Below are 17,016 nucleotides of genomic sequence, written 5' to 3' on the forward strand. Positions count from 1 at the left end.
ATAAAAAGAAGAGAAAATTATAAAAATGGTCTCTATGATTTAGCACAACTTGTACGTTTGGTCCTTAATTTTTTTTTAACTCGGAACGTCCTTATAGTTTCTTTTTGTTACAAGTTTGGTCCCTATCTTACCTAAAAAAGCCATTTTGCCTTTGATTTTTAATTTATTTAAATAAACACACACCAACTTCACATCCCTCTCCTTACCTTACATACCCACTATTTCTCCTTAGTTAAATAATTTGTAGCACTTGGTTTCCGGTATGTGAATATTATTTGAGCATTGCCCTAATTTAACCTTGGACTCGGCGAGTCATAGGGTCCGACTCGCCGAGTAGGGACGAGACTCAGGACACGTTTTAAGTAGGCGACTCGGCGAGTCCACATCCTGGACTCGGCGAGTCACCGCTGCTGGATGAAACCCTAAGTTTCAAGGGTTTGCACCCTATTTAAACTCTCATTCCGCCCCAACTCGTCCCCATTCACCCCCAGAACTCCCCCTACATCGTTTTCCCTTGTTTCCTTGAGAGTTTGAGGTGTTCTTGGTGTGTTCTTGAAGGTTTTGAGGAGTAAGAGGAGTAGATCAAGAAGAGGAGAAGGAGATCAGCCATCTTTGTGTTATTTCAACATTTCCTTTGAGGTATAACCCGTTTTCCCCTTGATTCTATGCTTAGAACTTCATTTGGGTCCTTCTTGGTCAATTCCCCAAGTTTGTATGTGCATAATATGTCGTAATAAGGCGTTTGGCCTTTGGATCTATGCAAGATTGAGCTCCAGGAGCTCAGATCTGTTAGCTTTTTGGCCCCATGAGGCTTGTTAGCCCTAGATCTACCCTTTTGAGACATTTTGAGCCCTATAATCCATTTTGGTGAATATCCACATGTAAAGTTGGAAACTTTACGTGTGATTCGTGTCCTAGAAGTCCAGATCTATGAATGGCATGGACTGGAATCGAGCAAATCGGTATATTTAAGGAGTGCATGGCGACGACTCGGCGAGTCGCATAGGTGACTCAGCGAGTCTGGTCGCGAGTCACCGATTTGGTCCCTTCTTCATGTGTCGAGTTGAGCCATGAGTCACAGGGGGTGACTCGGTGAGTTGGGAGCTGAACTCACCCATGTTAGGACTCGGCGAGTCAATGCCCTGACTCGGCGAGTCCAAGGCAATCTTCATAGATCAAGAACAGACTCGGCGAGTTGTTCATACAACTCGGCGAGTCTTAGCATAAAGTGTTCATCGGATGAAGATGAACTCGACGAGTTGTTCATACAACTCGGCGAGTAGGATGAAGGAGTTGAATGACAGTTTGAAGGTGAACTCGTCGAGTCATAGCCCGACTCGACGAGTAGAACCAGGGACCCAGGACATTGGTTTGCTAGGGACTCGGCGAGTGGTGATCCACTCGGCGAGTCGGGTCAACTAAAAGTTGACCCTAACATTGGCTTAGAGCTAAACCAGGGGTAAAATGGTCATTTTACCTAAAGGACAGTTAGCAGTGATTGATTGAGTATGTTGTGGGAATTGCAGCCGGAGGACTCCCGGAGCAGCAGCAGTCAGTTAGTTCCCGATCAGTTCAGCAGCTACTTTGAGGTGAGTTACCTTCCAGTAGCAGTGGGTCTAAGGCCACAATGCCGACCCACCAGTAGGAGATGTATGATAGATGATTGTCTTTGTGATATCATCTAAGTTTGCTATTACCTGACATGTTATATGCTAGCATGATATGTTGTATGTGATAGTAGTAGAGTTTGGTTGTTAGGACCGAAGGGTAGTCAGACACCCCAGATACGTCTGACAGTACGTGATGATATGTATGCATGCTGGCTTGTTATGTTACATGTGATCGTAGTAGTAGGGGGTGAAATAGTCCCCGAGGATCGGTTGTTAGGACCGATGGGTAGTCAGCACCCCAGAATGGCTTGACATGGGTAGTCAGTACCCTAGAATGGCTTGACACGGGTAAGACGGCACCCTAGAATGGTCGTATGGGTAGGTCGGCACCCCAGAATGGCCGTACCGGGTAGTCAGGCACCCCAGAATAGCCTGGCAGTACGTATGTTATGTGTTTGTATGGTATGCGGTACGTTGGGGGAACTCACTAAGCTTTGTGCTTACGTTTACAATTTTGTTTTCAGGTACCTCTGCATCGAAGGGGAAGGAGCCGACGCGGTAGCGACACGTTATACACACACTCTTCGGTTTCCGCATTCATGAGATTTACTGGGATTGTACTCTGATATTTGATGGGATGTACGGTTTGGCTTTTTAGAACATGGTTGCAATGTGTTATGGTGTGAACAAACAATGTTTTTATTTATTAATGTTTTCTAAAGTAATACCTTAAAAATGAAATTTTCGGACGTAAAAATTGGGTCGTTACAAGTTGGTATCAGAGTCCTGGTTTGAGGGATTCGGACACACCTTCGGGAGTGTTTGGACTCAAATCGAGGGATTGAAAAATTTTCCAAAAGAAATTGTTCTTTAAAACCCGGAAAAGAGTCATAAGAAAGAGCAAAGTGTGTGACGTGCGCGACCGGCCGAGCTCAAGTAAGTATTCCCCATAGTACCCATACAAGTTTATGTTATGTTTATCAGCTTTATGAATATTGCATGCTAGAATAGGCTAAGGATCTAGGAGTGATGCCTTATGTGCCTGTTTATTTGCTACAGCTTATTGAATATTGCATGCTAGAATTGAGTAGACAGCAGTAGGATAGCCTGTTTAGGTTATGCCTGATAGTATGAGCTTAGCATCCTATGTTAAGTGTCGTTTCTTGTTCTAAGAACAGTTTTGGCTTGAGTCTGTTTTTCCTTATCCGAATGTTGCTTGCTTCGTGCTTGGTGGGATTCTGAGTAATGGGAGTGAGCCACTAGGTAAACACGTCACACCACATGTAATCAGGGTTGAATAATCCCAAAGTGTTGGAACTGGCCCTATTGCGCAGCTCTTGTTTGAGTCCAACCGTTGTAGGGACGGATCTTTTACTTGAAGGATTATCTAATCCTCATCACATGTGATGGTGTTTAGGTGGTGGCTAACTGGCATTATGAGGAGACCTACAGCAGCTGAGGACCAGTTGTGTTGAACTTGAGTTTTCCCTAGGGCAAGCCTAGGATGAGAATAACAGAGAGTAGCAGTAGTAAAGGGGAGTTGGTGGAGTCGAGGAATTCCTCGGAGAAGGTACGGATAGATGTGGAAGGTAGTATGGGCCCGTACTACTGAAAGCAGAGGATCCGTACCCGAGCCGAGGAAGGCCAAGACGAGACCAAGGAACCTGTAAGTAGTTGAGGTCCCTCAGAAAGTAGCAGTACCACTAATGATTATTATGATGTTTTGCAGAATGGTGGTACTTCGACCGAGACCGACAGATGGCGGGTCAGGAGAGGGGTCAGGTTCGGGATCTGGCACCGAGCCGATTGAGGAGAGGCTACGTGAGTTCATCACGTCGGAGATCACTAGGGGCATCCTTGAGTCGACCCCCATCATCTTTGGGTCGATCAAGGAAGGGATCGTGGAGTTGATGGAGGATCGCCTACGGGCATTCAGGAGCGACTTGGCCTCTAGCCAGTCAGGATCTCGCACACTGTCCTTCAAGGACTTCAGGGGCAGTGGTGCGCCGGATTTCCATGGGGTGAAGGACCCCATTGTCGCCAGGCGGTGGATTGCGGATATTGAGTCCGCCCAGTTGACCAGCTTCTGCCCCGAGGGGTCGAAGGTGAGGTACGCAGCAGGGTGTTTGCGGGACCGGGCCCGAGATTGGTGGGAGTCAGTGGGTGACTCGTTGGGAGCCTCGGCTATCGAGGAAATGACCTGGTCGGACTTTGTGGCTAGGTTTAGGGCAGAGTTTGCGCCAGCGGTCGAGCTTCAGCAGCTGGCCAGGGAGTTTCTAGACATGAGGCAGACGACAGAGACCGTGGCGGAGATCACCGCCAAGTTTCGGGAGAGGGCTTTATTGGTGCCCCAGTATGCAGGCGACGAGGATATGAGGAGGACTCGTTACCATGATATGCTACGAGCTGACATTCGGGAGCATGTTAGCTTTTCGGCTTGCCCTACCCTGGACTCCATGATTGCCAGGGCTAGGGAGAGAGAGATAGATTTGGAGCACATCCGGAAACGGAAACTTGAGGATGGTCAGGCATCAAGGGCTTCAGGGAAGAAGCCCAAGGGATCAGATGGGAGGCCAAAAGGCCAGTCGGGACTGAGCCGCTGCAGGAGGTGCGGCAGGCCGCACGAGGGGGCGTGCAGGATGGGATCGTCAGGCTGCTACAAGTGCGGCAAGTTTGGGCATATCAGCAGGGATTGCACTGCTCCTGCGACAGTTATTCAGACATCGGAGTTGCTGTGTTTCCACTGCAACCAGAGGGGCCACAAGAAGGCCAATTGCCCCATGTTGACAGCTTCAGCGCCAGTGAAGGCGCCAGCTCCAGCGACCCTGCGGATCACGGATGGCCGTCAGGGCAAGGCAGAGGCTCCAGTGGTGAGGAGTCGGGCATTTCAGTTGACTGCCGAGGAGGCACGCGCCGCGCCCGATGTGGTGACGGGTATGATTCCTTCCTTCTATCTTTTATTTTTCGTTGTTATGATATTGATATGTGCTCCGTGTGGATACATGTGTATTAGGATCGTTCCATGTGAACGGCATCCCGGTTCAGGTATTGTTCGACTCGGGTGCATCTCGATCGTTCGTTTCTCTTGCTCTTAGCAAGAGATTTCATGAGACTTCAGGCGAGTTAGATTGCCCGTTAGAGGTAGAGATTGCTGACGATCGATCGGTGGGAGCATCGATGGTGTTTCGAGATTGTGTTCTGCGGCTGTTTGAGGAGTGTTACCTGGTAGACTTGGTTCCCATTCCATTGCGTGGGAACAAGGTGATTATTGGTATGGATTGGTTGAGCCCTAATGGGGCAGTGATAGATTGCGCACAGCAGCTAGTGCGAGTCAGGACCCCAAGCAGGGGAGAGTTAGTGATTCATGGAGAGCGGCCGCAGTGTGGACCCACTGTATGTTCAGCAGCGAGGGCCAGGCGCTACCTTCAGCAGGGATGCGCGGGTTATGTCGCGTACGTGATGGACACCCGGGAGGCGGGTAAGGCGACCGTGAGCGAGGTCCCGGTGGTTCGAGATTTTGCTGATGTTTTCCCGGAGGAACTACCTGGGATACCTCCGGAGCGACAGGTGGAGTTCAGGATTGACCTCATTCCCGGTGCGGCTCCGATAGCCAAAGCACCGTATCGGTTGGCTCCTCTCGAGATGCAGGAGTTGTCTACGCAGCTGCAGGAGCTGCTGGACAAGGGATTTATTCGGCCGAGCAGTTCGCCCTGGGGAGCCCCGATTCTGTTTGTGAAGAAGAAGGATGGGTCGCATCGGATGTGTATAGATTATCGGGAGCTGAACAAGGTAACGGTGAAGAACCGTTACCCGCTTCCGAGGATTGATGACCTCTTTGACCAGCTTCAGGGCGCATCTTGGTTCTCCAAGATTGATTTGCGTTCGGGTTATCATCAGATGAGGGTCAGGGAGGAAGATATGCAGAAGACCGCGTTTCGGACGCGCTATGGCCATTACGAGTTCGTGGTGATGCCGTTTGGGCTCACCAATGCTCCTGCCGCGTTCATGGACCTCATGAACCGTGTATGCAGACCGATGCTGGACCGGTCTGTGATAGTCTTTATCGATGATATCTTGGTTTATTCCAAGACCCGGGAGGAACATGAGGAGCATTTGAGAGAGGTGTTAGAGACCCTGAGGAGGGAGAACTTGTATGCCAAGTTCTCCAAGTGTGAGTTTTGGTTGTGCGAGGTGCAATTTCTGGGACACCTCGTCAACCAGAACGGGATTCTGGTCGATCCGGCCAAGGTCGAGGCCGTGATGAGATGGGAGGTTCCGAAGTCTCCATCTGAGATTCGGAGCTTCCTGGGATTGGCAGGCTACTATCGGAGATTTATCCAGGATTTCTCCAAGATAGCCGTGCCCCTGACGCGGCTGACGAAGAAAGTCGTGGTCTTTCGGTGGGGACCCGAGCAGCAGGCTGCATTTGAGATGCTGAGACAGAGATTGTGTGAGGCGCCGATCTTAGCCCTGCCAGAGGGCGTAGAGGATTTCGTGGTTTATTGTGATGCGTCCATTTCTAGGTTGGGCGCGGTGCTGATGCAAAGGGGGCATGTCATTGCTTACGCTTCGAGGCAGCTCAAGCCTCACGAGGCGAACTACCCGACGCACGATTTGGAATTGGGGGCGGTGGTATTTGCCCTCAAGATTTGGAGACATTACCTCTATGGGGTTCGGTTTACCATCTACACGGACCATAAGAGCTTGAGGTACCTCATGGATCAGCCGAATCTGAACATGAGGCAGCGTCGGTGGTTGGATGTGGTGAAGGATTATGATTGCGAGATCCTTTACCACCCGGGGAAGGCCAATGTGGTGGCCGATGCGCCTAGTCGCAAGACGGCGCCGATCAGGGACGCTTGTTTGAGGATGACTGTGGTGACTCCCCTGTTGGAGCAGATTCGGGAGGCTCAACAGGAGGCTATCAAGGAGGAGCATCGGAAAAGCGAGCGTGTAGTAGGTCAGGCTTCCTCCTTCGATTATGATAGCCGAGGGTTATTGACACTACACCATAGGGTGTGGGTGCCGTATCACGGAGGCGTGCGCCAGATTTTGATGGAGGAGGCGCACAAGTCCCGATTCTCTATTCATCCCGGGGCGACGAAGATGTATAGGGATCTTCGTCTAGACTATTGGTGGCCCTGCATGAAGCGGGATGTAGCATGGTATGTCGAGCGATGTTTGACCTGCAGGAAGGTCAAGGCCGAACATCAGAGACCGCATGGCAAGATGCAGCCGTTGGATATTCCACTGTGGAAATGGGAAGATATCACGATGGATTTTATCACGAAGCTTCCCAGGACCGCACGTGGAGTGGATTCGATTTGGGTCATCGTGGATAGATTGACCAAGAGTGCTCACTTTATTCCGATTCAGGAGAGCATATCGGCCGAGAAATTGGCCGACATCTATATCAGGGAAATTGTGGCCCGACATGGGGTGCCAGTATCGGTGATCTCGGACAGGGATGTGCATTTTACTTCCAGGTTTTGGAAGAGATTCCATGACGAGTTAGGCACTCGTCTGCATTTCAGCACCGCCTTTCACCCGCAGACAGATGGTCAGAGTGAGCAGACCATCCAGACTTTGGAGGACATGCTGCGGGCGTGTGTTCTGGATTTCAGTGGTAGCTGGGATACCTATCTTCCTTTGGCTGAGTTCTCCTACAACAACAGCTATCACGCGAGTATCGACTGCCCTCCCTTCGAGATGTTGTACGGACGGAGGTGTAGGACCCCGATATGCTGGGGTGAGGTTGGCCAGAGAGTCATGGGAAGCACCGAAGTGGTGCTCAAGACGACTGAGAGGATCCAGCAGGTCCGGAGCAGGCTTCAGACTGCTCAGAGTCGGCAGAAAAGTTATGCCGACAAGCGTCGATCCGATTTAGAATTCCAGGTCGGGGATATGGTCCTCCTGAAGGTGTCGCCGTGGAAAGGCGTCATCCGATTCAGGAAGCGGGGCAAGTTGGGCCCGCGATTCATCGGACCGTTCAGGGTCTTAGCCCGGGTGGGCAAGGTAGCATATAGGCTGGATCTGCCAGCCGAGCTTAGACAGATCCACAGCACTTTCCATGTTTCGCAGTTGCGGAAGTGCCTAGTGGACGATTCTGCAGTAGTACCTTTGGAGGATATTCAGGTTGATGACAGCCTGAACTACATTGAGCGCCCAGTCGCAATCCTCGACAGGAAGTCGAAGGATTTAAGGAACAAGAGGGTGGAGCTAGCGAAGGTGCAATGGCAGCACCGCAAGGGTTCAGAGTGGACTTGGGAACCGATGGACGAGATGATGGAGCACTTGTTGGATTAATGTCTAAGTCCATAACTATAATTGGTAAGACTTGACCCGACCCGGCATGGTCCATTTGGGTTGCATGGCATCATGCACTTGGATAGACTATAATGAGAGAAATAAGACACTTACGGTTATTAATATATTATAAGTTCTAGTATATTAATAATAAGAATAATAAGATTATTTAATTAGTATTGATCAAGAATTAATCTAGGATTAATTAAGTGATCAAAAGAAGACTAATTAAATATATGGATTGATTGTGTAAATCATCCATACTTATATAGTGGGCTAATGCTCCATGGATTATCTAGTTGGGCCAAAACCCATATGATGCTCCATGGATGCTCCATGGTGTATTTGAACCCATGGATCCAAGGAAATGGAAAGTCATGACAATTAGGGTTTACCCTAATTGTAACACTATATAAAGATATGATTCTTCCCAAAATCGGTCACTAGATTATTCTAGAGAGGGCTAACCAATTTCATGAAGTGTTCTAGTTTCTCTCAAGTTATTCCAAGTGTATTTGGTGTTGTGTGAACCATTTGAGGTGTCACACTTGAGGCACTAAGCACTCAAGCTTCATGAAGACAAGCACTATCAAAGAGGTATGTATTCTATCTTGTTATATCCATTATTTTGTATGCTAGATTAGGATAATACCTTGGATGCTCATATTTGCATGTATAATAGAGAAAACATAGATCCAAGGTATTTAGGGTTGCATGTACACTTAGGAGTGTTAGAATGCTCATAACCCAACAGTGGTATCAGAGCCTAGGCTTGTTTTCTTGTTATACCTGCAATAGAAGCTGAAAAATCGAGTTTTGATGCTGTCAGCCCAGCTGACTCGCCGAGTCCATGAAGGGACTCGACGAGTCCAAGGCAAAATGCATCCAACTCGCCGAGTTGTGTTCATGCACTCGACGAGTTGGACCCCAGACAGCATATCTTCGAGGTTTTTGGCTAGAAATGGACTAGGAACATTACCCTAAGTTGTTTTGAACTTATAAACTTTTTTTTAATGTGGTAATGTTCATGCTAATCCATTTTCAAGATAATTGTCAATAGATTCATGTTTTGTATTAGTTTAAAGGTTAGACTAATTACATGAAAAAGTTTGATTTGAATTATCTTGTTCTTATGAGTTGCTTAGATTAATAGAAAAGTTGAGTGAAAAAAGTTGTTTTCAATCCAAATTAATCTAAGAGTTGAGTATAAAATGTGTTTGTGTAACTTATCCTTAAGTTACATGAAGAGTCACATTAAAGACTCATAAAACTCATAAAGTTGGCAAAGGTTACAAAAAAGATGAAGAGTCTTGTCCTTAAGTTATGGAGGTTCAAGAGTCACTTCATTAATAAATAAATAAATAAAATATGTAACCTTAATTAATTCCATAAGTTATAAAATAAAGAAAAGATTAATTCTTTATTAGTTTAAAGTCTTCCATAATTTGTCCACAAGTTATGGAACTTGAAGAGTTCTTGGATTAAAACTACTTTAAATACATAAGTTATGGAATTAATTAGTTTTGAATAGTTTCAAAACTTGCCCTCAAGTTTTGGAATTTGTAAAGTTTTCTCTTATGAATACTTTAATTCCAAGTTAGCCCTTAGAATTTTAAAAGTTAAAATTCAACCCTTATACTTTATAATATTATAAGTTAATAATATTTATATGTATAAGAGTAAAGTCGGTCTTACCGCTAGTACGCCTCATTCACGAAGCCGGTCTATAAGGTGGGTATAAGGTTGTTGCCTATAAAATGGCAACTTAATGGGTGTTCACTCTCACCCACCGCTCGCTTGACTGGTGGAGGGTCGTTAGCCGAACGGGTTTGACATGACTATAATTCTCCCTTCATTAAAAGTATTAATGATAAATACTAAGTAACTAAACTTTTAATAATACCCAATCTTAGTTACTTAGAAAAATGTGAATAAGGTGCTAATCCATGAAATTACACTTTGCACTTTGTTTAAGTCGGTTAGTGGAGCGTGTGTGGTTAACCGGCACACTAACTCGTATTTAACAAGGTAGGCGAAGGGTAACTTAATGTTTATCATAGTATCGATGGAGCGTGTGTGGTTAACCGGCACATCGATTGAGGGATAAACACTTAAGGGTACCCAGTAATTTGCATGGTTACTTCACACCTTGTTTTGTGATCCTCGGCATCCCAGTCACAAAACCTGAAGGGCACACTCGAGATTGAAACATGCCATTGAACAGTTCAATGAATCTCAAAAGATCTAGGAGTTTCAAAACCAATTAAAACCTAATAATACATTTCGTTTATCTTGGTGGAAATTGGTGAATCGTCATTCACCTACCTTCAAATTGTTTTATAGCTTGGATTACGGCATACCTCTTCTAAGTTATAAAATAGTTTGTTGGGTCCTAGCCTTAATATTTTCATATTGGGTGTCATATTAAGGACTCAAAGATCAACTATCTTGAATATCTCCCATAACATGTCTAGTTTAGACATTTATGATCTTCCCAAATCTCTTGAAACAAGCTTTCCTAAATGAAGATGATGTCCCATGGATATCATACTTCTCTCTCCTCTTCCAATTATTCTCCCTAACCCACAAGTTCTTGAAAAGTTTAAGATCACTCAAGCCCTATTGGCAAGGCAAGGTCTTGGTGTGGTCACATCTTGGAGATGTAGTCACATATTGACAAGCCGGGAGAGTTGGGTGTCAAAGTCTTGAGAAAGTTGGTGGTTCAATCACTTTCTAAGTCACATAGTGAGTTCCTTTGGGACACCTATGAAATAGACTATGACAAGACCCTTAATGATCTTATCTATTGTTAAGATCGACTTCCTGAAACTTGATGGACATTGACAATGTAACACAGGAAATACAGAAAAAGCATTCTCTTCCCAATGGAAAGGGATCGACCATAGTCAACTCGGTTGAACAAAATGGTAAAGAGAAAAGTCTAAGTCTGTGATAGTCTCGTGTACCATTATCAAAGGGTCCATATGTTTATATTGCCAAAGGAAGGGGCATTAGTTGCGAAGCTGCCAAATTTACCTAAGGATGTTAAGGTCAATAAGATTGACTCTACTTCAGGTAAAGTCCACTATCTAACTCTGTTAAGTTTCTATTCTGAGATTCCTGATACATGATGTGACTGGGTCACATGGTGATGTTTTAAGAATCAAAGAAAAGGTAAAGGAACTTAAAGAAAGAATATGTTGAATCTGATCGCATAGATGGATTTCTATCGCGTAGTTTGAAAAATCGGATTCTTGAGCTAATTCTTAGGAGTTATGAGATATTGCTAAGGAATAGATAACAACAAGTTTTTCATATGGATTGTAAGGATAAGTTTTTTCCGCATAGTTTTTAAAATAAAAGAAAAATTTTTGATTTTATTTATTTTAAAAAAAAAAATATCCTTACAATGGCATTTGAGGAAAAAAAAATTGTTGCTTATATGATTCCATTAATAGCAAGAGTGGAAATATGAAATTGATTCCTTCATTTGTGGTAACGTCTAAATTTACCAAATAAGGAAAGATTCTCATCATCCAAAGTCTCAATTGGACCGGGACTTGGAATCATGCAAGTTGTATAGCATGATGAATGAGAACTTTCAAGTATTGGAAAAATTAAGACTAATTACTTATTCACATGGATGTGTGAGTTAAGTAATGGACTAAGGGATCGAGTACATAGTCATGTGCATTGATTAAGTCCACCACAAAAGATATAAGGCTATTCGTCATAGTTTACTAAAGCTTAGTAAATATGATTATACTTACAAGCGTAAGTATAACTTTGAGACTTTGGAAAAGGTTCCAACGTATGGCAGAGCGAATAAGAAGAATCAAATTAGGCAGAAGGATAAAAGTCTCTCAAATCTGAAAAGATGGGAGAGTACTTTAGTATCAGTTTTGTGATCATCATAATGATTAAGAAACCATATCAAAATTAGTTCTCTAAGGAAGTCTTAGTGCATTCTTATGACTAAGAAGAAGGGATCTTGAAATTGTTGAAATGGTTAAATCAAGAAGATGAGTCATACTTCGTTTCAATACAAGTCTTAGAGTCATACTCCAAGATTGTAATTTGAGTGACATGTCTTAAAGAAGGTTTAAAAACACTTGACAAATGTAAGAGTAAAAGTTTTCTACTCTTGTACATTTGAAATTGGTAAGTTGTGATGTTTTGGATAAAACAAAGACCAACTAAGGCCAATTGTGTGAAGTGTTTGTCTTGATTAGAATCCGCACTATCTCTTGGATGTTTGACAAGGAAGTCTTATAGGTCAAGAGGACAGTGGGAGTCTTAAAGGTCTTGAAATTCTCAAGAACTAATCAAGAATGAAACCTAAAGTTCTTCACTAGCACACGACTTGAGGCTTATAACCTATCGTGTTGACATATTCTGTGCCCATTCTAGTTAAAGTTGGCTTTGCATATGAGTTCTTAGAGTTCTCAATGTGTTGCACAACAACTTGGAAGCAATGGTAGGCCCTTGAGCTGCCAGGTGGCAAGAAATTAAGATTGAGTTCAATCCATATGGTTTTGGATTTGTCATTATCCTTGTCTTGTGATTATGGTTTTGACAAATTCATATGGGTAGGAACTCATACACCATTAAATCTAAGTGTCATAAGGTTTCTCTCCGATTCATGAAAATGATGGTGAGGAAACACTTCCACTAAGTAGATTTTAGCTAGATAGCAATTGTGATCTCAAAGTCGTTAGTGGAGCGTGTGTGGTTTACCGGCACACTAACTTGGACTTGTGAGAAATGGCAAAGGTCAAAACGATCAAGACTATGATTACGGCATCCCTTTTCATAGTTCTTAAAATTGTTTTGACATACCCATGAGCTATCTAAGGGAAGGTGTATGTTTTTGATAAAGTCTTATCAAAACAATCTAGTATCAGAAATCTGAACTTTGGTAAGAAAGTCAATAAAGTATTGATTTCTAGAAGTCGAGCTTTCTGAGTATATGTCAAAGCTAGTGGGAGCATAAGTGTTATGCTAATAATCATCATGTTAGTGGGAGCATGATAATTACGATAAGTATTGCAAGCTAGCAATGTTAATTATAGAAAACAAAAGGTTTCAATTGGGAAAAGTTGTTTTGCTATAATTAAGGGAGAGGAAATTATACTTCATCTCAAATCTATAAGCTTAGATCGTGAGGTTTTAATCATTTAGTCAAGGATATATATGAATTTCATGTTGGAATGGCTCAACATAAGGAAATTTTGTATATGGGTCCATTATTTGCGTTCTTAAATTCGATTATGATTACGGCATCCCTTTTCATAATCTGAATTATGAGAACTTGGCAAATAGAAATGGAAATGTTATAGCAAAAGACTGGTTTAGTCTTTATGTGAGACATCATGAATCGTGTCCCATATGCTTCGGATATAGGATCGATTACATGTGCTATATTCATCCTTTCTAAAATTTTCCAAATGTCTAGGGCATTAAGAAGGGAAAAGGTTTAGAACTGGATATGACTAAAAGGATTAAACAATTGTCGAGGACAATCTAAGGTTTACCAAAGATTGGTTGCTCAAGGACAGTTGGAAGTGTAGTGATAATTCTGGAAGGACCATATTGACATAATCTGTAAGGAGGCAACTCTTGTTCAGAAGTGATAGTCAAAATGGAATCTGGAAATGTTTCAAAGTTAGAATTTTCAATCTGTGTAAGATTAAGGAAACTTAATGCAAGAAGGATGGTTCCAAGGACTTGATCTCCTTTGGAATGCTCTGTAATGATTTTTTTTAAGTCTTTCTGACTTTGTGCATAATCATTACAAGAGGATCGATGCATATAAGTTTAGAATCTAACAGATTTCAGTAAATGGCATGAATTTGGAATTCTTGCATTTGCAGTAAGGATTTGGGAGTATGAAAAGAGAATCATTGAAGTTATGTTCATCTGATCTAGTTCACAAAATAAAGATCATAGTCAAACATATTATGCATACTTGGTGTATGGCATGACTATTGTTTAGAAAACATAGTGTGCATGCTTGGAGCATGGGACAACTATTGTTTTAAATTCAAGAATAATGTTGATAGCTGAAACAATATACAATGAATAATGTGTAATCATATGGTGATAAATAAAAGGAGTTTTATTTATATTCATAAGTTCTGAGACCATATTGGATTCAATTATTATTGTGTTTCACTTTGCATGTTTTGACTTCCCGAATAAACTAGGTTATTCTTCCGGAATGACTAAGTTATTCAAACCATCCACAGTCGGTCATATGTTGGAAGTAGATATGAATTAAGACTGTCATGGGTTGGCTTGTAGAGGTCTAAGTTGTTGGACAAAGGGCTACAACACTCATGAGTGCTCATAAGTTCTGAGTATTGGATTCAACCCGCGCTCATTGGAATCACTTCATGGATTTTATCACGAGTGATCATGAGACGATAATATCTTATATTCTTCAAACCTAGAGATATGAGTTGTTACTATGAGTTGGTTGTACATTGATTGCACGAAACTGCATTTGGTAACTCGGTGCTATAAAACGTGTCTTTGTGTATGATTCAACAAGTAGTAGAACAAGCCATATGAGTCGAAGTTTATCCATTCCTTTTACCTTCGGGATAAAAGCGATATCTGTGGGCCCCTCGATGATTTGATGATAACAAATGGAAGTGCTCGGCCGGGCCAGGACTGATTTGATTTGTTCAATTAGTCAGTCGTCATAAATCGGAAATCGGGAAACAACTAATGGACAGAGAGAATGATTATAATCCATGTCTCAGTCCATATGATATCTAGAATGGAGGAATATATGATCCCTTATCTAATGGACAAGTCGTTGACAAAAATCAGAGTTCATCTACAAGGTCAGAATTCGACAGAAGCTTTTGAGAGCTACGATTGCTAGTTGGTTCCTGAAGTCATACGCAATAATAGTTTTAGACTTATCCAAGTGGGAGACTGTTGGATTAATGTCTAAGTCCATAACTATAATTGGTAAGACTTGACCCAACCCGGCATGGTCCATTTGGGTTGCATGGCATCATGCACTTGGATAGACTATAATGAGAGAAATAAGACACTTACGGTTATTAATATATTATAAGTTCTAGTATATTAATAATAAGAATAATAAGATTATTTAATTAGTATTGATCAAGAATTAATCTAGGATTAATTAAGTGATCAAAAGAAGACTAATTAAATATATGGATTGATTGTGTAAATCATCCATACTTATATAGTGGGCTAATGCTCCATGGATTATCTAGTTGGGCCAAAACCCATATGATGCTCCATGGATGCTCCATGGTGTATTTGAACCCATGGATCCAAGGAAATGGAAAGTCATGACAATTAGGGTTTACCCTAATTGTAACACTATATAAAGATATGATTCTTCCCAAAATCGGTCACTAGATTATTCTAGAGAGGGCTAACCGATTTCATGAAGTGTTCTAGTTTCTCTCAAGTTATTCCAAGTGTATTTGGTGTTGTGTGAACCATTTGAGGTGTCACACTTGAGGCACTAAGCACTCAAGCTTCATGAAGACAAGCACTATCAAAGAGGTATGTATTCTATCTTGTTATATCCATTATTTTGTATGCTAGATTAGGATAATACCTTGGATGCTCATATTTGCATGTATAATAGAGAAAACATAGATCCAAGGTATTTAGGGTTGCATGTACACTTAGGAGTGTTAGAATGCTTATAACCCAACAGCACTACCCCGAGCTGTTTCAGGACCAGGCAGCAGACTTCGAGGACGAAGTCTAAAATAAGTGGGGGAGATTTGTAGCACTTGGTTTCCGGTATGTGAATTTTATTTGAGCATTGCCCTAATTTAACCTTGGACTCGGCGAGTCATAGGGTCCGACTCGCCGAGTAGGGACGAGACTCAGGACACGTTTTAAGTAGGCGACTCGGCGAGTCCACATCCTGGACTCGGCGAGTCACCGCTGCTGGATGAAACCCTAAGTTTCAAGGGTTTGCACCCTATTTAAACTCTCATTCCGCCCCAACTCGTCCCCATTCACCCCCAGAACTCCCCCTACATCGTTTTCCCTTGTTTCCTTGAGAGTTTGAGGTGTTCTTGGTGTGTTCTTGAAGGTTTTGAGGAGTAAGAGGAGTAGATCAAGAAGAGGAGAAGGAGATCAGCCATCTTTGTGTTATTTCAACATTTCCTTTGAGGTATAACCCGTTTTCCCCTTGATTCTATGCTTACAACTTCATTTGGGTCCTTCTTGGTCAATTCCCCAAGTTTGTATGTGCATAATATGTCGTAATAAGGCATTTGGCCTTTGGATCTATGCAAGATTGAGCTCCAGGAGCTCAGATCTATTAGCTTTTTGGCCCCATGAGGCTTGTTAGCCCTAGATCTACCCTTTTGAGACATTTTGAGCCCTATAATCCATTTTGGTGAATATCCACACGTAAAGTTGGAAACTTTACGTGTGATTCGTGTCCTAGAAGTCCAGATCTATGAATGGCATGGACTGGAATCGAGCAAATCGGTATATTTAAGGAGTGCATGGCGACGACTCGGCGAGTCGCATAGGTGACTCAGCGAGTCTGGTCGCGAGTCACCGATTTGGTCCCTTCTTCATGTGTCGAGTTGAGCCATGAGTCACAGGGGGTGACTCGGTGAGTTGGGAGCTGAACTCACCCATGTTAGGACTCGGCGAGTCAATGCCCTGACTCGGCGAGTCCAAGGCAATCTTCATAGATCAAGAACAGACTCGGCGAGTTGTTCATACAACTCGGCGAGTCTTAGCATAAAGTGTTCATCGGATGAAGATGAACTCGACGAGTTGTTCATACAACTCGGCGAGTAGGATGAAGGAGTTGAATGACAGTTTGAAGGTGAACTCGTCGAGTCATAGCCCGACTCGACGAGTAGAACCAGGGACCCAGGACATTGGTTTGCTAGGGACTCGGCGAGTGGTGATCCACTCGGCGAGTCGGGTCAACTAAAAGTTGACCCTAGCATTGGCTTAGAGCTAAACCAGGGGTAAAATGGTCATTTTACCTAAAGGACAGTTAGCAGTGATTGATTGAGTATGTTGTGGGAATTGCAGCCGGAGGACTCCCGGAGCAGCAGCAGTCAGTTAG

General features: G+C 43.3%; 1 long non-coding RNA gene across 1 annotated transcript; it reads left to right on the forward strand.

Annotated features, from left to right (window-relative positions):
• Positions 1-519: 519 nt before the first annotated feature.
• Positions 520-3,455, forward strand: LOC145038870 (uncharacterized). Its single transcript, XR_013679607.1, has 3 exons — positions 520-639; positions 1,527-1,589; positions 3,340-3,455. It is a non-coding gene; the product is annotated as an uncharacterized LOC145038870 (long non-coding RNA).
• Positions 3,456-17,016: the final 13,561 nt, after the last annotated feature.

Source organism: Lactuca saligna, chromosome 4 (assembly GCF_052625555.1).
Source record: "Lactuca saligna cultivar CGN05327 chromosome 4, ASM5262555v1, whole genome shotgun sequence".
NCBI lineage: Eukaryota > Viridiplantae > Streptophyta > Magnoliopsida > Asterales > Asteraceae > Lactuca > Lactuca saligna.